The 21343-nt window shown below is 51.4% G+C and overlaps 1 long non-coding RNA gene across 1 annotated transcript; it reads right to left on the bottom strand.

Annotated features, from left to right (window-relative positions):
• Positions 1 to 3079: 3079 nt before the first annotated feature.
• On the bottom strand, positions 3080 to 11304 carry LOC140404423 (uncharacterized). The gene is made up of 2 exons (XR_011938506.1): positions 11185 to 11304; positions 3080 to 3718 (listed from the first exon to the last, which is right to left on the bottom strand). It is a non-coding gene; the product is annotated as an uncharacterized lncRNA (long non-coding RNA).
• Positions 11305 to 21343: the final 10039 nt, after the last annotated feature.

Below are 21343 nucleotides of genomic sequence, written 5' to 3'. Positions count from 1 at the left end.
GCTCCACCTGGCCCACAAGCCTTACCTCATGGATCCGGTCCTCCTCGCCTCCGCTTTACCTGCGGTTAAAATTGCCAAAGAGGACAAGATTCCTGCCCAGCCTCTGTTGAAACCAGAAGTGGATGGATTCAGATTGGGTTTGAATTTTGGAAACATTTTGGTTCTCACCTGACCCAAACGCGTCCGGTCTTGGGGGTTTCACATTAATTCTCTGGTAATAGCTCTCTTCCATTTAATTCATTGGATCAAACAATATTTTAAGGCGCAATCAATTTGTAGCTCTGCTGAGATATTAGCGCCAATCAGGTGCGAATGTGGCAGGTGATTGGTGTATGTGAATCCCAGCCTCCTATTGGTCCGTCCATTTTGAGCGACTATCCACCACAATTAACTGAATGGCCACCAATTGGTCACTCCTAGGATTCACGGCAGGTGATTGTGAGGTTGTGATTACCACCACCCCCCCCCCCCCCCACCCCGCCCCACTACCCCCTTCCCCTCACCCCACTCTTGACTCCAGATCAGGGTCACCGACCCAAAGGGCAAAATTCTGCCCAAGAGAAACAACTTCCCCTGGTGGGAAAATCAGGAACAGCGGGGGTCACGATCTGGATATTAGTGTCCAGTCATGCGGGGGGAGTATTAGGAAACTCGCTTTCCGCACAGGGGCTAGTGCATGGAAACCTTGAACGCGCTGTGGATGCAGGGGGAGGCGAGAGTTTCCCGTAACGGTTTGTTTGTGGGATGTGGCCCTCGGCGGCTGGGCCAGCGTTTAATTGCCCGTGCCCCAGGGACGTTAAGAGTCTACCACGTTGCTGTGGGTCTGGAGTCACATGCAGGCCAGGCCGGGTAAGGGTGGCAGATTTCCTTCCCTGAAGGACGTTGGTGAACTGGATGGACGGGTGGCGGGGGAGGGGGAGGGGGAGGGGTCAGCGGACGTTTTTAAGGCTGAGTTATGTAACATTCTGTCACAGGGTAAGGACCGTGGAGCAAAGACAGGAAAATGGACTTCAGTTGCAAACCAGCCCTGCTTAAATGGCGGGTCAGGCTGTGCGACCTCCTCTTGGACCTAGTGATGCACTAAGGCACTCTGTTTCCATAGCTACTAATTCCCAGAACAGGTCACCCATAGCCAGGGCCACTCCACATCCAGCGTGACTGACTCTAAAGGCCTTAAACTATCTGAGCCTGGACCTCTGGGAGTCGCTCCCCAAACCTCGGGATCGATTTTCCCTCCTTTAAAGCCTACCCCTTTAACAAAGGTTTCACCAGGACCTTGTCCTAATTCTCTGCGCCATTGAATGATGCAAGTTGTGGCAATCTACCATTTATTCGCGAAAGTCAAAGTAATATTTCAACCCCTCGATGAAGCCCTCACATCAGCCATGGAGAGTGGGCTGCGCTCTGCCCGATACCTTTGAACACACTCTGCTGTCTTTCGCACTGAGCAACGCGAGTGCAGGCCTCAACGGGGAGAGGCCTTGCTTGTGATTTACTATCGGCGAGCCTGACACGTTGGCTCGTTTACAACGGGCTGCTCTTCTCCTATAACAAGCTTATCTTTAGTGCTCCTGCCCGCTTGACGTCATCGCGCCTCCACTTGCCTGCACTTATCTGATCGCAGAATGTTCTGGAATGCCCAGGATTTACTGCCTGAACTGCAGGAAGGGTCACTCGCGTGGGTGTGCAGGTGGTGCTCATCACAGGACTGGGCGGGGGGGAAATAAAAGCAAAGGTTCCTATTTACAGATGGATCCAAACAATCTCTTACACTGACTCCACCTGGAAACACCAAGGGCCTCAGCTTAAAAAGCTGCCAAATATTCAGAATGCTAACTGGTTTTTGGGATCATGATCTGATGAAGATTTTTATTTTTCATTTCTCTTTTTTGGGGGTGGATTTTTTTTTGTTGATTGCGCACATTTTAAACGTGGATTCAGCCTGATTTGAACTCAAAATGAATGGGTTTCCAGTGAGTCCAAATCAGACAGGGAAGTGGACAGCCTGCCTCCATTTTCTCCGTGGGGGTGTGGTGTCGGTTGGGGGGGGATGGGGGCGATGCGACATAGGGCTGCGTGCAGGCACAGGGCGCTGTCCTGCATACAGTTCATTAACACTTGTCACGTTGTTCTTATAATATTTGAACACTTCATAGGATCTCAAAATCCCGACGGTGTAGAGCTCAAAAGGAATGATAAAAAGTGAGGTTGCTTCTTAGCAGTAAGGTTGAGGGTGACATGCTGACTTGTGTCTCAGCATAGCTTCCCAAGGAGCAAGGATGTGACCTGATTCATAGAATCATAGAATTTACAGTGCAGAAGGAGGCCATTCGGCCCATCAAGTCTGCACCGGCTCTTGGAAAGAGCACCCTACCCAAGCCCACACCCCCACCCTTTCCCCACAACCCAGTAACCCAACCCAACACTAAGGGCAATTTTGGACACTAAGGGCAATTTATCATGGCCAATTCACCTAACCTGCACATCTTTGGACTGTGGGAGGAAACCAGAGCACCCGGAGGAAACCCACGCACACACGGGGAGGATGTGCAGACTCCGCACAGACAGTGACCCAAGCCGGAATCGAACCTGGGACCCTGGAGCTGTGAAGCAACTGTGCTATCCACAATGCTACCGTGCTGCCCACAGATTGATGAGACATATGCGAGCTTTATTCTTTCTCTGTTACATCACGTAAGACTCCAGGGGTCAAAGGCTCAGCCACTAAGATGCCCCTTGGACCTATCTAAGCGTGACTTTAAGGGAGTCTTAATGGTTTGACTCCATGACTAGGTGTGCTAGTCAATAAGTGCATCTCAAGCACGGGTGCTGGGTGCTAGAACATTCATCTGCATTGCCGTGTTGCACTTTGGCCTTGGTTGTGGATGACAGCGTGGTCAGTCATGTACTGTCCAAGAGATATTGGTCTTCTCCCCATCGCAGTGTCAGTATTGTAATTTCTGGTGTGACTGGATGTTGTTTGGAAATGTTGTATCTCTAAAACTTCAGATACTTTTTACCAGTTTACTTACTCAAAGGTTTTACCGATATTTGGGAGACGAACAAAGGACGAAACAGGTTCTCGGTTCAATGTAATTTTATTCACAATTCCATCGCTCGACAAAGTATGACTTGGATTCACAGCTGAGCTGTAGGTTTTACCCGCAGTTAGTGAAGGAGGCTGGCCAGGCTACGATCACGCGATGTGGGTGTCTTCTCTGGGCTTCGAAAGCCAGAGTTCCGTCTTCTTGCGATGGTTGTGCCTGGCCGGGGGGGACTCCCAGGTTATCACTGAAAATGTGTTCCGATGTTCCTTTCTTTATCCTGGTCTGCTAGCATTGAGTCATAGGTAGACGCCCACAACTGGCCATTGTCCCATCCAGGCCCAAACCCGTTAATGGGAAAGACAGAGTACTCCTGTTTATCCAGGGTGATTCAATCAACACCCATTGTCTTCTGAAACACCCTCGCCTGACCAGCCATCGGCTCATTATGGTGCCTGACGGCTTCTTTTGTCTGTCCTTCCTCCTGTTGCAAAGTTGATTACCTGTGTCTGGATGTTGGTTACATATTCATCGCGTGGTCTTCTCCTTTTGTGTAAAAGCCACCGGGGTAATCACAAAGTCCATATAGCGATAACGAACTGGTGTTGGCTTGAGTGCTCTTGCAGACGGCCAGTATCGATTCCAGCCAGGATCATATGTGACACTTCCTGCTGCTAATAATAACAATTTATTATTGTTATTGTCACAAGTAGGTTACATTAACGCTGCAATGAAGTTACTGTGAAAATCCCCTCGTCGCCACACTCCGGCGCCTGTTCGGATACACGGAGAGAGAATTCAGAATGTCCAATTCACCTAACAAGCACGTCTTTCGGGACTTGTGGGAGGAAACCGGAGCACCTCCGGAGGAAACCCGCGCAGACACGGTGGGGGGAGAATGTGCAGACTCCGCACAGACAGTGACCCAAGCCGGGAATCGAACCTGGGACCCTGGCACTGTGAAGCGACAGTGTTAACCACCGTGCTACTGTGCCCCTGGCTGATGTGCCTTGTCAGGCTGACCACAGAAAGGACAACGTAAGCCAGGACGGACGCATATGGCACCAAGTCCATAACCAGGGCCATTGGCCAGAATGGATGTTGTGAAGGTTATTTCAATAAACCATTACAGCACAGGTGTCTAATCATCATGAGCCAGATGTCATATCTGCACACATCTGTAAACTCGTGTCAGCGTGTATGGGGTTTGAACTATTAATTCCTGTGGGCATGTTTTGATTGGGGTTAGTTGGCAACATTGGTGCCACATTCACAGCTAATGGCTGTCCTGACTTGAGCGAATTCACACCTCAAACCCCTGTGATTATCCCTCACACTGTTCGCACCTGTAAAGATGTGTTTACCTGTAGAGACTCACATTCCAACCATTCTTCAAATTCCAATCTGTAATTATCTTGCAAATTGTGTCTCTCCTATATCTGCTATGTTTGTGAACCTACCTCTACTCCACCTGAGGAAGGAGCTGCGCTCCGAAAGCTAGTGATTCCAAATAAGCCTGTTGGACTTTAACCTGGTGTTGTGAGACTTCTTACTGTGCCCACCCCAGTCCAATGCCAGCATCCCCACATAATGGCTTTCATGTGAGGGGGGGGGAGTCAGATTATGATGGACTCATTATCAGGTGTGTTTGAAAGATGGTGCTGATTATATTTATGATGGAGAGGGTAGCTGTAATGTGATTCATAGAATTTACAGTGCAGAAGGAGGCCATTCGGCCCATCGAGTTCGCACCGGCTCTTGGAAAGAACACCCTACTTAAGCCCACGCCTTCACCCTATCCCCGTAACCCAGTAACCCCACCTAACCTTTTTGGACACTAAGGGCAATTTAGCATGGCCAATCCACCTAACCTGCACATCTTTGGTCTGTGGGAGGAAACCGGAGCACCCGGAGGAAACCCACGCAGACACGGGGAGAACGGGCAGACTCCGCACAGACAGTGACCCAAGCCGGGAACCGAACCTGGGACTCTGTAGCTGTGAAGCAACTGTGCTTCACAATGCTACCGTGAAGCAAACTTATTCACTGTCTTTTGGGAATGGACAATCCCTTGAGTGATTGTGTTGACTTGATCCTCCCACACATTGTCAGCCCTGGCTACATGATAATTCCTCCCGCCTGCTCCACCATTGAGGGTTGCTCACCCTCACCCGTTTCAGAATGGGCTGAGTGTACAGGGGCTTCCTCTTCCTCATTGCCCCCACCTTCCTCCTCATCATTGTCCTCATCTTCCTCCCTCATCCCTCTTCATTGCCCTCGTCTTCCTCCTCCTCATTGTCCTCATCTTCGTCCTCATCTTCCTCCCTCATCCCTCTTCATTGCCCCCACCTTCCTCCTCCTCATTGTCCTCATCTTCCTCCCTCTTCATCTTCCTTGTCCTCATCTTCCTCCCTCATCCCTCTTCATTGCCCTTCTTCCTCATCTTCCTCCCTCATCCCTCTTCATTGCCCCCGCCTTCCTCCTCCACATTGTCCTCATCTTCCTCCCTCATCCCTCTTCATTGCCCTCGTCTTCCTCCTCCTCATTGTCCTCATCTTCGTCCTCATCTTCCTCCCTCATCCCTCTTCATTGCCCCCACCTTCCTCCTCCTCATTGTCCTCATCTTCCTCCCTCTTCATCTTCCTTGTCCTCATCTTCCTCCCTCATCCCTCTTCATTGCCCTTCTTCCTCATCTTCCTCCCTCATCCCTCTTCATTGCCCCCGCCTTCCTCCTCCACATTGTCCTCATCTTCCTCCCTCATCCCTCTTCATTGCCCCCACCTTCCTCCTCCTCATTGTCCTCATCTTCCTCCCTCTTCATCTTCCTTGTCCTCATCTTCCTCCCTCATCCCTCTTCATTGCCCTTCTTCCTCATCTTCCTCCCTCATCCCTCTTCATTGCCCCCGCCTTCCTCCTCCACATTGTCCTCATCTTCCTCCCTCATCCCTCTTCATTGCCCCCGCCTTCCTCCTCCACATTGTCCTCATCTTCCTCCCTCATCCCTCTTCATTGCCCCCACCTTCCTCCTCTTCATTGTCCTCCTCCTTGTCCTCACCTATCTCCACAGGACATCAGTGAGCCAGATGGGTTTCCCCAATGGTCGTCATTAGATTTTCAATTACAGATTTCTATTTCACCATCTGCGGTGATGGGATTCGAACCCGGGTCCCCGGAGCATGACCCTGGGTCTCTGGATTACTAAACCAGTGACAATACCACGACACCACTGCCCCACCCAAATTCAAAAGGCCTGCTGATTGGTGCTTCTGGTGATGATGTGGCCGCTGTTGGAGTGGATTTTTGTTCTGGATTATGGGTTCCGAAAGGGGAGTTTTTATTGGGAAGCCTTTGTCTCCTCGGAGCCATTCCTGGATATGTGTTGGTGGTTGGACTAGACTGGGGAGTTGCCAATTCCACAGTATGAAGGAGTCATGTTAGCCGACCGAGAATCTTTTTACACGAATGAGGAAAGACCTTATTGAGGTCACAAACCACCTGGATATTTGTTGAGTGAAAGGGCTTGCGGTTCACGGAAAGTGCCTGTGTGCCAAGTGGGGGCCTTGTCCGCAACTCGGGGACAGTCAATGACACTCTGCAGCTGAGGAAAGCCTGCAGTTTGGGAAAAAGCCATGGCTCTCGGAGTCTGAGACGCCAAATCTGTAGGGAAACGAACGTGACCCCGCCAAGGTACAATGTCATGGGCCTGAATGCCTTACCCTGGCTGCCCTTCCTGGTGCTCATGCTGCACTCTATTCCCCCTCCCCGACCTTTCACCCCTCTCTCTGGGCTCTGGCTTCTCAATTTGAATGGCTTCTATGGCCGGAACGTGAGTGGGCGCCGTGTCCATCCTCCCTGTTCCCCGGGATGGAGTGCACTCTGTAAGGCCACACTTCCTCCTCGCACCCTGGGTGCAGCACTCAGTGGGGGTGACCAGAAATTACCCTGGCAGACCGGCAGACCCACTCTCTGTACCGCCCCCCCCTTCCCCATTTCCTTGGGTTACGAGACGACAGTGGTGTGGTAACTATCAGAACTGCAAGGGTTAATAAAGTGTCGAGAGTAGCCACTAGAGGGAGCTAAAGCTACGACTATATAAGGCAGTGATGCTGAGCCTTGTGGGGGAGTGTGTGCAGGAGTTATCTAGAGATTAACAGAAGTACAGATAGTGTAAGTGAGAGCAGATCATAGTTTATATCAGTAGTGAGATTAGCTGTAGATGAGTGCAGTTTAGATGTTATTAATCAACTGTGTATTCTTTAGGAGTATGTGTCGAATCCAAGTTAGTAGTGTTAATAAATTTATAGCTTTGTTGAAGTTAAAGCTATTTTGTGGTCTTTGTGAGCACTACGCAACACAAAGAACACCACAAGTGGGACTTAAGCTCTTGACACTTTTGGGCCGGCAAACATCGTTAACTCTACAGGGATACCTCGACTCTCCAAAGGGGCTATCCGAGGAAATGTACAAAGAACGGACCTGCTCCGACCTGTTCGGCTCCGCACTCGCCGAGCAGGATTTTCCAGCCCTTCCCGCCGGAGGCATCTTCCGGTCCCGCCAATGACGAAGCCCCCCCCCCCCGCAATGAGTTCCCCGATGGCGGGTAGGGAGGGCCATGCGAAAGGCGTAACCATCGGCAGGGCCGGGGGATCCCGCTGGCGGCCAATGGTGAGCTGCCTCCAACACTGGAAAACACGTCGTTTGGGGGTGTCGGAAAATCCCGTCGGATCGCAGACAACAGGGATGCCAAAATCCAATTTTAGTAGAGGAAGCTGAAGATATAAATGGCCAGATGGCCTCTGAGAACTGCTCCAACTGTGAAAATGGGGAATTCCGTGTTTGGGCCCAGGCCTTTGGATTTCCCAGCCCTTCCGCCATTTTCTGCCACTGAGGCCTTCTGTCTTGGCGAAGGCCCGAACCTTAATCCGTGGTCCTGTAACCAGACACCACCTCGCAAGAGGTAACAAACTTTGTCGAAAAAGGCGTTGCCGATCGGATTCCTGATTCCACGAGCAACGAGGCAGTCAAAGTGCTTGCTTTAAAATTAATCCAAGAATTTCTCCCGAGGATAAAGAAGAGGGCCCTGGTAACCTCAGCTGAATTCAAAAGACTTAACGAAAAAGCAGGAGTTGATGCTATTTTTATTTTTGCTCCATCAACTCTGCATAATCGAGCTTTCCTTCGCCATTCATAATTCATTGTGGTGAGCAGATTGCTACTCTCCGAAGAGACGGCTCCATGTTTGCCTGTTCCCAGGCGTGCTCCAGAATGCCGCAATTTGATGAATATTTCATACGAGGCCATCAATAAAACATGTCATATTCAAAGAGAATGAAATTAAAAACACAGGGGCTATGGCAGCTGACCATTAACCCCTGATGGCGGGGTCGGCCCAAGCCAAGGCCTATGGATTCCACTGGGACAGGCCAATCCCAGCAAGCGGCTTGGCGATTGCTCAATCGGGGGGGGGGGGGGGGTCTCGGAGCCTGACATTTATTCCTCTCATCTGGTCAGACGGAGGGGTATCAAGGGTTTTCGCCCCACGGTTTTCCTGACTGCCGTTTCACGTGAGGGTTGCACCTTACAGGTGCCAGGATCCTGCCCTCGCTCTCTCTCTTTCTCTCTCTGTCTCTCTCTCTCTCTGTCTCTCTCTCTCTCTCTGTCTCTTTACCTTGCTTGGCTCAGTTGGCGACGCACATTAGTGTGAGACTCATGGAGGCTGACATGGGCTGGACTTCCAGGCCAAAGGCTTCACCACCTCATCCAGACTGACACGCCGCTGCGGTACCGAGGAGTGTGGCACAGATGGAAGGAACATCTTTCACAGCCGCCGTTGAATATTGCCCAACCCAAGTTGCCCTTGAGAAGGTGGTGGTGGCTTTCTTGAACCGCTGCAGTTCATGTCAGGTAGGTACACCCACAGTGCTATCAGGGAGGGATTTGGACAGTGAAAGAACGGCCGATATATTTCCAGGCCGGGATGGTGAGTGACTCGGAGGGGAACCTCCAGGTGGTGGGGTGCCCAGGTATCTGCTGCTCTTGTCCTTCTAGATGGCAGTGGTCGTGGGTTTGGAAGGTGTTGCCTAAGGAACCTCAGTGAGTTACTGCAGTGCATCTTGTAGATGGTACACACGGCTGCCACTGTTCGCCGGTGGTGGAAGGAGTGAATGTTCGTGGAAGGAGTCATAGAATAGAATCCCTACTGTACAGAAAGAGGCCGTTTGACCAATCGAGTCTGTACTGATCCAAGTTCACCCCTATCCCTGCAACCGAATAACCTAACCTACACATCCCTGGGGACTGGTTTAGCACACTGGGCTAAATAGCTGGCTTTTAAAGCAGGCCAAGGCAGGCCAGCAGCACGGTTCAATTCCCGTACCAGCCTCCCCGAACAGGCGCCGGAATGTGGCGACTAGGGGCTTTTCACAGTAACTTCATTTGAAGCCTACTTGTGACAAGAAGCGATTTCCATTTCATTTCATTCATTTAATTCATTCATTAAGGGGCAATTTAGCATGGTAAATCCACCTACCCCGTACATCTTTGGACTGTGGGAGGAAACCGGAGCACCCGGAGGAAACCCACGCAGACACGGGGAGAAGGTGCAGACTCCGCACAGACAGTGACCCGAGCCGGGAATCGAACCCGGATCCCTGGCGCTGTGAAGCAGCAGTGCTAACCACTGTGCTACTGTGTGTCCCACCATGCCTGGTCACATGGGCTGCTTTGTCCTGGATGGTGTCGAGCTTCTTGAGTGTTGTTGGAGCTGCACTCATCCAAGCAAGTGGAGAGTGTTACATTACACTCCTGACTTGTGTCTTACACATGGTGTACAGGCTTTGGGGGGGGGGGGGGTCAGGGAGTTCAGGGGGGTTTGGCAGTTCCTCACTGCCAAATTTCCAGTCTCAGACCTGTTCTTGTAACCACAGTATGTCTATAGCTGATCCAGTTCAAATGTTACCTTTTTCGGTGATTCCACACCAATAAGAGAGCAGAGGATTTCTCCCTGATATCCTGGCCAATTTCTATCTTTGAAACAAGATCACTAAAAAAGTAATTGTCATTTGGTTCTACCTCACTTGCGTATCGCTGAAAAAAAGAGACATCCTGTTGAAACATTTTGTCTAGCACTCATCACGACATTTTGCAAGAAAATGCAAACAGTAAAGGGAACAATTTATACTGCATGGGAAGCGAGTGCTGTTTGGTTGGCAAGTGGACTCTGATTGGTCGAGGTCTTGATATGGAAAATGCACCAGAGAACAGTTAACTGCCAAGCTTTTCTTTCCTTAAAAAAAACATTTAGAGTGCCCAATTATTTTTTTTTTCCCAATTAAGGGGCAAATTAGCGTAGCCAATCCACCTAACCCGCACATTTTTGGGTTGTGGGGGTGAAACCCACAGAGAGAGTGCGCAAACTGCACACGGACAGTGACCCGGGGCCAGGATCAAACCCGGGTCCTCAGCGCTGTAGGCAGTAGTGCTAACCACTGTGCCTCCGTGCTGCCCCAACTGCGTTAGTTCAAATTCAAACCAAGCGGGTCAACTTTGATTGGTCAAGGCATTGCCACGGGGAATGAATCAGGGAATGGCTGCCTCCCAAGGCTTTTGTTTCATTGAAAAAGGTCCGTTGCTTGGACCTGTTCCTTTTGTTTGCAAAGGACAGGGGTCCGTGTTTGAATATAAGTCGCTACCAGCAGGCGTAATTGAAGCAGAATGGGAGTTTGATGCGCACCGATTGGCTGGTGTGTCTCCCTGCATCACAACAGTGAATAGCTTTGGGAAAACGGGATGGGGGAGGACGCTGCAAAAGGTGCTATAGAAATGCAAGCTCACTTCTTTCCTTTCAAATACTTTCTTTCCCTTTCACTTTCAAACAGCGCCAGTCTCTGTGAAAATCAGCTCCGCCGCAGGGTCAATGTTAGGAAGTCGGACCTTTCTTGCAGCCCCAAGAGGACATGTCAGGAACTCTCTATTGTGTTTAGCACAGTGGGCTAAATGGCTGGCTTGTAACGCAGAGTACGGCCAGCAGCGCGGGTTCAATTCCCGTACCGGCCTCCCCGAACAGGCGCCGGAATGTGGCCTTGTCACAGTAACTTCGTTGAAGCCTACTTATTCAGCGTATTAATTAATTAATTATTACCTTGCTATCCGTCCATTTTAAGGAGCGGTGTTGTAAATAATTAATCCAGCGTTGCACTTTGCCATGACTTAAGTTGTCGAATCTTTTGGTGGCGAAAGAGGCTTCTTTCTCTAATTTAGCTTCGAAATCTGTCGGGGGTGGGGGGGGGGGGGGGGGGGGGGGGGTAAAAGTAGTACCTGTTCAATGTGACCAGTATGTAATTAGCAAGGTAAAGGTTATTTGCAGCGGGCGCTGGAGAGAGGAGATCGGGAGAAACTACCCACTCGTGATAAGGTGGAGGGCACAGATTTAAAGTGATTTGCAAAAGAAGCAAATGCGATGTGAGAAAAACCTCTTCACGCAGCGAGCGGTTTGGGGGTATAGGACACACGGCCTGGACATGTGGCGGAGGCAGGTCCACTCGAGGCATTCAGGAGGGTGTTGGATGATTATTTGAAATGAAAATCGCTTATTGTCACAAGTAGGCTTCAAATGAAGTTACTGTGAAAAGCCCCTAGTCGCCACATTCCGGCGCCTGTTCGGGGAGGCCGGTACGGGAATTGAACCGTGCTGCTGGCCTGCCTTGGTCTGCTTTAAAAGCCAGCGATTTAGCCCTGTGCTAAAGCAACGTGCAGGGGTCCAGGGGAAAAGGCAGGGAAATGGCACTAAATCACGATGCCCGTTTGGAGAGCCGAGCAGAGATGATGGGCCGAATGGCCTCCTTCTGCACCGTAGCATCTCTAATGCGTTCTGAAGTGTGCCAGCTGGGATTGACCCGGGTGGGTTATAATAGGTTTTCAGAGTGTCCAGGTGCCCCTTGCAACTTATAGAATTAAAGAACAATATAGCTAAAAAAAAAAGGAGGCCATTCAGCCTATTAGGGCTGTGCTAACTCTTTTTGAAGGTTAGTCCAGTTAGTCGCACTCTTCTTCCCCCATTTCCCAGCAATTTCTTTCTCCTTTATCCAACTCTCTCTGGAAGCCTGCTATTGAATTCCTATCCCCCAGTGCTTTTATGCCCTGCGATTATGGAGGGGTGACCTGTTCACCTACTATTCCACTGGAGCAGAAAAGGGTTAACCCTTCACCAAAATAGTAGAGCACACATTGGCCACCTGCTGGGCAGAAAGAAAAAAGTTTGCTTCTTTGTCGTCTCCCCAATTAGCTTTAAATCTGTGTCCTCTGGCCATGATCAACCATTGGAGTCACGGCCCCACTCTGACTGTCAGGGCACCCGTCGGCGAGGTCATCTCTGAAGTAGCCAATGAGGAGGCTTCCTTTAGGCTGCCTATACGGGGGGAATGTCTTGAACAAGAGCCAAGGAGAATCATGGGATGGATTTTTCAGCCAATGAAAGATGGCGGGCAGATCTTCCTCCTGATTCCCCCCTTCCCTCCAAGCCACAGGACTGAGAAGATTATGCCCCAAAGGTTGTGGGTTCAAGTCCCTCTCCAGCCACTTGAGCACAAAAGCCTTTGCTGACAACTCCTGCGGGAGGACCTCACAACTGGAAGCGCCACCTTGTGGATGAGATTTTAAACTGAGGCCCTGTCTTCCCTCCCAGGTGAGAGTAAAAGATCCCATGGGACTATTTCAGAGAAAGGCAGGGAGCTATCCCCGGTGTCCTGGCCAATATCTTGGTGGGCAGCACGGTAGCATGGTGGTGAGCACAATTGCTTCACAGCGCCCGGGTTCGATTCCCGGCTGGGTCACTGTCTGTGCGGAGTCTGCACGTTCTCCCCGTGTCTGCGTGGGTTTCCTCCGGGTGCTCCGGTTTCCTCCCTCAGTCCAAAGATGTGCAGGTTAGGTGGATTGGCCACGCTGAATTGTTCCTTAGTGTCCAAAATTGCCCTTAGTTCTGGGTTGGGTTATGGGGATAGGGTGGAGGTGTGGACTTGTGTAAGGTGCTCTTTCCAAGAGCCGGTGCAGACTCGATAGGCCGAATGGCCTCCTTCTGCACTGTTAATTCTATGTAATTCTATGTAATTTTTCCCTCATCAACATCAGCATGACATCTCAGCCATTATATTATTGCAGTTGTCCATTCAGCCGCTGAAAATCACCAAGTCAGTTCTACTTTCAGCTTATGTATCTTTTAGAAGTGTATCGTGCTCCAATGTGTGCTCTATTATTCTGGGGCGTCATTCTCCGAGCCCCCGCCGGGTTGGAGAATCGCCGGGAGCTGGCGTGAATCCCGCCCCTGCCGGTTGCCGAAGTCTCCGGCACCGGATATTCGGCGGGGGCAGGAATCGGGCCGCGCCGGTTGGCGGGCCCCCCCCCCCCCGCTCGATTCTCCGGCCCGGATGGGCCGAAGTCCCGCCGATAAATTGCCTGTCCTGCCGGCGTGGATTGAACCACCTTTTGAACGGCGGGGCAAGGCGGCGTGGGCGGGCTCCGGGGTCCTGGAGGGGGGGCGCGGGGCGATCTGGCCCCGGGGGGTGCCCCCACGGTGGCCTGGCCCGCGATCGGGGCCCACCGATCCGCGGGCGGGCCTGTGCCGTGGGGGCACTCTTTCCCTTCCGCCTCCGCCACGGTCTCCACCATGGCGGGGGCGGAAGAGGCTCCCTCCACTGCGCATTCGCGGGAAACTGTCAGCGGCCGCTGACGCTCCCGCGCATGCGCCGCCCGGGGATGTCATTTCCGCGCCAGCTGGCAGGGCAACAAAGGCCGTTTCCGCCAGCTGGCGGGGCGGAAATTCCTCCGGCGTCGGCCTAGCCCCTCAATGTTGGGGCTCGGCCCCCAAAAATGCGGAGCATTCCGCACCTTTGGGGCGGCGCGATGCCCATCTGATTGGTGCTGTTTTGGGCGCCAGTCGGCGGACATCGCGTTGTTTCGGGAGAATTTCGCCCCTGGTGTCCATCAGAGCCAGGAATCGGAGTAGTCTGGCCGGTAGGGAAGAGTGGAGGGCCACATTGTCAATATATTAGCAAGTGCATATTTTGGCAATTACATTGTTAGGCTAATTGCCGTATTAAAGACAGGCAATGCTTATTGGCGCAACCTCCAATATAAATGGACACAGCTGGAACAGCTGCTGTGGGGGAACCATAAAGAGTTTGTGGCTGGAATTCTCTTGTCTTTCCAGACTCTCTGGTCCCGCCGGCAGTGCACCCACCGCACCCCCCCCCCCCCACCCCCCGCGGGTTTCCCGGTGGGGAGGGGTGGCTTCAATGGGAATTCCCATTGGCAGCGGCGGGAGCAGAGAATGGTGAATGGCGTGTCGTCTCTCGTCGCTGTGAATACCCGCAACTGGGAGGCCGGACTATCCCGCCCGGAGCTGAGAACAGAATGAACTTGATGAAGGTAAAAGACAAGGCGCTGTGTTGTTCCTCCATCATCATGTGAAATTGAATAATATGTCTTCTTAGCTGCTTTTCCCAGCAGTCTTTCGGGTTAGCCATTTTAAACTGGGTTTTGGCCAGATTAATCGGAACGCAGCCATTTTACGTGGCTACATTCCCGCCTTGTGATCCTAACCCGAAGTGTGAAGGATCACATAAATTTTGTCCTCTTCGTTCCCTGACCGGGGGGGGGGGGTACCTCCTACATGGCCACTACGCTGCTGACTGGTGCGACAGCAAAATCTTCGGGGTTCATGAGGCGCTGCATCGCTTGCATTGCCTGCATGGCTCTCTCTTATCTGCTCGTTACGTTCGAATTTGGAACAGGGGGCTAAGGTGGTGTGGTAGATGCGGGTACGGCTTGCGCTAATTTCCGAAATACCAACTGCCGATAGTTTTGACGCAACAAAAAAATCGGGAAACCGGCGGGCGGGAGTGCGGGAAGAGAATCCCAACGGCCGGAGAATTCCGGAGCTGGCGAATCCGCTCTTGCAAGCTTTCCTAGAAACGTTTCTCCTAAGTGTACCTCACCTGCGTCGCCACGTGACGGTGTTCTTTCCGAGTGTGGGAGGAAAATGCCCCTGTGAGTTAGCGCACTATGAAGAATAACCCAGACACTGCTAAGACCTGGAACAAGCTGCAAGATTGCAGCAATACACCAGAGACAATGCATTAAGGACTCACCCATCACATTCAATAACACACACTTCACTGTGAAAGGTACTTAGGCTTGTTAATATTTCATTAAATGCGCTTACTCCCATTACTGTCATTTACTTACATTCTTGAACATCATCACTCCATTCCCGTCTCTTTAACTTTCTTTTCTGTCTTTCCCCTTTTCTCTCTTATCTTTCCCTCTGTCTTTCCTCTCACTGTCCCCCCCGCCCCCCCTTGTTCTCCCTCTTGCAAATTGCTTTCCGGCCTCCATTGGTAATCACGTTCAACGTCCTCCGATTGAGGTTCCCTGAGCCACAAGACTCGAAGGGAAATAAAACAGTACAAATGGAAAAAATAAGAATGGTGGTCCGAACCGGTCTTGTATACGTTAAATTGGGACACCAGCGAAAACTGGGAGATGGTTATACTGGTCTGAACTGGTCTTGTGTGCTTTAAATTGGCCCACCATTAGAACTGGGAGGTAAGGATACTGGTCAAAACTGGTTTTATAGATCATAGAATTTACGGTGCAGAAGGAGGCCATTCAGCCCATCGAGACTGCACCGGCCCTTGGAAAGAGCACCCTACCTTTTTAAAAAATAAACTTAGAGTACCCAATTAATTTTTTCCGATTAAGGGGCAATTTAGCGTGGTCAATCCATCTACCCTGCACACCTTTTGGGTTGTGGGGGCGAAACCCACGCAAACACAGGAAGAATGCGCAAACTCCAAACGGACAGTGACCCAGAGCTGGGCTGGAACCTGGGACCTCGGCGCCGTGAGGCAGCAGTGCTAGCCACTGTGCCATTGTGCTGCCCCAAGTGCACCCTACCTAAGCCCACACCTCCACCCTATCCCCGTAACCCAGTAACTCCACCTAACCTTTTGGACACTAAGGGGCAATTTAGCACGGCCAATCCACCTAACCTGCGCATCTTTGGACTGTGGGAGGAAACCGGAGCACCCGGAGGAAACCCACGCAGACACGGGGGAGAACGTGCAGACTCCGCACAGTCAGTCACCCGAGGCCGGAATATAACCCGGGTCCCTTGAGCTGTGAGGCAGCAGTGCTAACCGCTGTGCTGCAATGCCATCCACAATTATACAGTAAAATCGAACACCAGTTAAAAAGAATACTTGTCTGAACAGATTTGTTTCCCTATTGCGGCCCTGGACGGAGAGAACTTGGAGGGTAACAAGAACCGATTTTACACCTCTTTCTCAGAACAAAACCTCAATGGAATGTAGGTTGGATAGGGAGCTGGGGCGCGTGTCAATACCGATCTCTTGGATTTTTACCGTTGCAAAGAAGTCCTGTCATTGCGACTTCCTTGTCCGCCCGAAGGCACGAGGAATCCCAGGCCCAGTTGTTCGCTTCTCCTTGGCTCTAAACGTTTAAAAAACAGTAGCCAACTTTAGGAAATGCTGAAAATAAAGATAAACCTGATTTACACTGGAAATAAAAGGGGCCCATTGCAGGCTCATTGTTTAAATTCCCCTACCCGTGGGGCTCAACATTCATTGACACTTTAGGTGGTTAAATGGATAGGACTGGCTCCATTTTTAATTCTGTTCTGATTAAAGGCACGTTCTAAATGCTGAGTGAGCTGGTCAGACATGTTGCGGCCCTTCCTGAAGTCAGACATTTAGGTTATGCCCTGTCTTCCTGAAGGCAAGGCAACAGAAAGGTAACAAATCTCTTCAGAATCAAAGAATTAGCTCCCCCTGCACACGGAGAGTGAATGAGGTGCTGTCGTTGCTTGGTTGGTTCTACCCATTCTGTGCTGAGTCTGGACTTGTGATTCACAAAAGCATCATGTCCAAATGAAGGCAAAAATGACAAATAGGGCAGTTGTGGCCAATAGAAGGTAGCTAACTGCACATACCAATGCTGCTCCCCCCTCCACCGCATTGCTGCAACCTATCTGATTGACTCCCATTGCAAAGAATGTCCGCCATTCATGACGTTTCATGGGAACCCAACACCCATGAACGGGCATCTTTGCTGTATTGTCCCCCTTTTCTTTGCAAATGCTTGAAGTGAAAACATTCGCAGGGCCGTGAGGAATGAGCGGGGTGGGGGTTGTTTTGCTATGTTCTTGACGTAGCATAAGCTGCTTCCTTGTTGTACACTCTGACAAAGGAAGGTTTAGACTTGAAAATAGCTTCAACACGTTTATTGAACTGTTAACAATTCTCCTACTTGAATTCAACGCTACTGTTAATCCTGCTATAGCCACTCAGACTGACAAACCAGTCTGCTACAATCCACGTGGTGGGTGTGACGTTCAATCAACCCTGTGTCTGTACTCACTGAGAGGCTCCACTGGAAAGAGGAAGATCATGTGTGCTGTGTCCTTTTATATGGGTTGGTGTAATGCCCTCCTGTGGTAGTGTCACCTCTGTGTGTATCGTGAATGCCCATTGGTCGTGTCCTATCTTACTGACCTATTGGTTGAATGTCTGTGTGTCATGTCTCTGGTGCTCCCTCTAGTGTCTAGCTAGGTGTAGTGTATGTACAGTAACCCCTCGTATCTTTACAGTGATGCATATCACCACAGGGGTGGGTGTAATTGGATCTCTCTACCCAAGGGCCAGCACAGCTCCGATGGGCTGAATAGCCACCCGGTGGGCTGGGTGACTTGAGTCTGCGATTCCGCCTTCTCCCAAAGCTCTGTGCCTGGCCAGGGTCAGAGAGCGCCAGCTCTCCTCTGGAGCAGGTCAAACCGTTAAAGTTTTGTTCGCCTCGTTCGCATGCCTGACCTGCTAACTCTGATTGAACGCATGCCGGGAGGCATCAGCACGTGACCTTTGACCTTAACCCAGGCCACCAGTTGGTCAACAAGTCCATACTCCCGGCGCCCTGCCTTCCCTGGCCAAAGGGAAAGTGAGCTAACAATTTGTTGCAGTTATGCAAAGTGTTAAATTTAATGCTGCTGGCTAATAAGGTCACCAAAAAAGCACTGGAGTGCATGTTCTATAATTCTGTCTTGGGCGTTGCCGGCTGGGTCAGCATTTGTTGGCAATCCCTAATTACCCTTGAACCGTGCCCTTGCCAGATGATCCCACATATATACGGTCCCGCCCACGAAGATTCCTGCAATGGGCGGGGCCGTAAAATGCACCCCGATATGTGGTCAATGCTTCCCGCTGACTAACACCCCGTTAAAAATAGGAAGGAGAGGCAGGTTGTATAATTCAATCAGACCCAAATGCTCCAAGACTGACTGCAGTCTCTCGGATTAGATTAATCTCTGGAGCATTCACGCAAACACGTGGAGACTGTGCAACCTCCACACGGACAGTGACCCGGAGCCGGGATCGAACCTGGGACCTCGGCGCGATGAGGCAGCAGTGCTAAACACTACGCCACCGTGCTGCCCTCGCGGGAGACTTTTAACCGTTTCATCTCCGGCTTCTCCGCGCAGGAGCAGGTCGGGCCAATGCCGGCCACCAGCTGGGATGCAATTCGGGAAACGGCCCGATCGAGCACGGGCTCCGGGCCTCCTGGCTTGCTCTGCCCCCGGTGGCTCGGCCGAGCATTGCTTTCGAGTCGGCGAAAGGGGCGATTGGGCACCTGCAAACAGTAACGGAAGAATAACGAGCCGTACGATTCGTGTGGAGCGTCTGGGAGTCGACAGGAGGGACTCGCAAATTAAACACCAAGTGAAAACAGCTGCTGTTGCAGGAACAGTGTCACGGAGCAGATTCCTCTTGCCTCCAAGGTTGTGTCAAGCCGGAGTGGATTGAGATACTTACTGACGGTGTGAGAGGTTGCAGGGGAGAGGGAGCAGCGAGATAATGCATTACAGTCAACCGCATGTTCAGCATTTCCCCGGCTTCCTCCGTTTGCCAAACAGGAGGAGGGAGTTTGATGGCGTGGGGAATGTGACGGGATGTGGAAACCTGTTTTCCCGCTGGCAGGTTGGAATGCCGAGATGAAGCATGTTGGAGGCCCGTTGAACGTTACAGTCCATGGGGGCGGTTCCCTACTTGTGACACGGTCGCGTGCCGTGAATGCTCATTAGCGCAAAACGTTTCAAACTTACGTCCTGCTTTCAAGGTAAAGTCCCAGGGCGTGATCGTTTAGCCATGCTGCGTAGGAAAAGCAGCTCGCCCTGGCGCAGTGCTGCCGATAAAAGCCGGGAGACCCCGCTCCCGGGATCCACCCGGCTCGCGACACCTCGCGAAATCTAACACAATCTCGCGAGATGTTGCGAATTAAATCCTGCCCATCTGCATATTAGAGCGAGGCAATTAGTCTGACTGTAGTGTGCAGATTCCCGAGGTACCTGAGGTTTTGGGACTCATCGAATTTACAGTGCAGAAGGAGGCCATTCGGCCCATCGAGTCTGTACCGGCTCTTGGAAAGAGCACCCTACCCAAGCCCACACCTCCCCCCCATCCCCATAACCCAGTAACCCCACCCAACACTAAGGGCAATTTTGGACACTAAGGGCAATTTATCAGGGCCAATCCACCTAACCTGCACATCTTTGGACTGTGGGAGGAAACCGGAGCACCCGGAGGAAACCCACGCAGACACGGGGAGAATGTGCAAACTCCACACAGACAGTGACCCAAGCCGGAATCGCACCTGGAACACTGGAGCTGTGAAGCAATTGTGCTAACCACAATGCTACCGTGCTGCCCGATCATGGGATTCATCCCATTTGCGTCAGAGACCTTGGGTGGGTGCAGTTCAGCGTGGAACAGCACTCGTGGGGGTCTCCCAGGGGACGGGTGGCCCCCAGCTGCATGTGGTGCCCTGGCACTGATGGTGCCAGCCTGGCATTGTCAAGATGCCCAGGTGGCATTGCTGTCTGGCATGGGCACGGACAGAGTGTGAGGTTAGCATAGCCAAGGTGCCAAGCTGGCATCTTTTGCGTGTGATCGGGCTGGGAAGCCCTGTGTGGGTGCGGGACCCTCCTATACTACATTCGGGCTGGGGGGCGGGGAGATTGGGGATTGATTTGGGTGCCTCGGTAATTGGGATGCCATTTAAAAATGACGTCCCGATCTCTCGCTACAATGGGCAGTTCTGGCGAGCAGAGCTCCTCCGTGTAGAGAACAGGGCTATGTGGGGCCTCAGGCACGAATTCCCCATTCAGGCACATTGAATGGCCCCGTGTTCCTCGGCACTGCGAGCGCCGGGAACCACGTGGCTAAATGATCCCGCTATGGGACTTTGTTCCCATTTGGATGAAGGTGGGGTTGGGTCGTGGAGGGGTGAAGAGAGAAGGCCTGATGTCCTGGGTGTGGCGGGAACTGGGAATGGTGGGAACAGACCAGGTAAGAAAATAAGGGGCTTATAGGCCAGTGTCACTATTGTGCAAATGTGGGCCTTGTCATAATATCCACCAGTATATCATGGTGCAGACACACACTGATGGACATGCAGTGGGACCAATCAGCATACACAACACCGCAGCCAATCACCAGTGAGAGCATACGCACTATAAAGACAGGGGACAGGAGAGTTCCCGCTCATTCTAGTAGCAGCCAGCATGGAGCACAGAGCTCACAGCCTGCAACACAGACATTCACCACGTGCTGAGTGCCTCACCTGGTTAGGACTAGGCAAGGGTCAACAGTTAAAGCTGGTATTGCATTTACCCACAGTTCAAGTATGTTAATGTAGTTAACCTTATAATAAAATAGAGTTGCAACACTTCCAGTGTTGGTGACCTGTTTGTGATCCAGAACACCCAACACATCAGGCCTGTGGCAGGATGCAGACAGTGCTGGCAGAGGGCAGAGTCTTTAACGAGCTTTGAGCCCACCTATAACATTTGAGCTCAGGGCCTCTCCAGCTGAAAACACAACTTGCAGAAGTGACGCAATAAAAAAATCGCAAATGGAGCAAACCCTTAATATCGCCGTATTTATATTCTGGCTTCTTCCAGGAGTGGACCAGGGTTGCACCGCAGAGGTTCAGCGAATGAATGATCATGTTACGTTTTCTGTAGGTGTTAATCCGTCTAGTTTACACACTTTAACACTTCTTAGCCATAGCACAGTCGGGAATATGATATGATCAGATTCAATATTTGCACATGATCTTGGCTGATTGAACGATTTTGCGCCAAGCATTCAAAATGAGCCAGTCAAGCTAATTATTTTTTGGAGTGATTAAATTAAATGCAGCCTTCCTTACTGTCCCCATGCTGCACTTGCAAA

This window comes from Scyliorhinus torazame, chromosome 30 (assembly GCF_047496885.1).
Source record: "Scyliorhinus torazame isolate Kashiwa2021f chromosome 30, sScyTor2.1, whole genome shotgun sequence".
NCBI classification, from domain to species: domain Eukaryota; kingdom Metazoa; phylum Chordata; class Chondrichthyes; order Carcharhiniformes; family Scyliorhinidae; genus Scyliorhinus; species Scyliorhinus torazame.
Note: the sequence above shows the minus strand (reverse complement) of the source record. Positions and strands in the feature narration are given on the sequence as shown.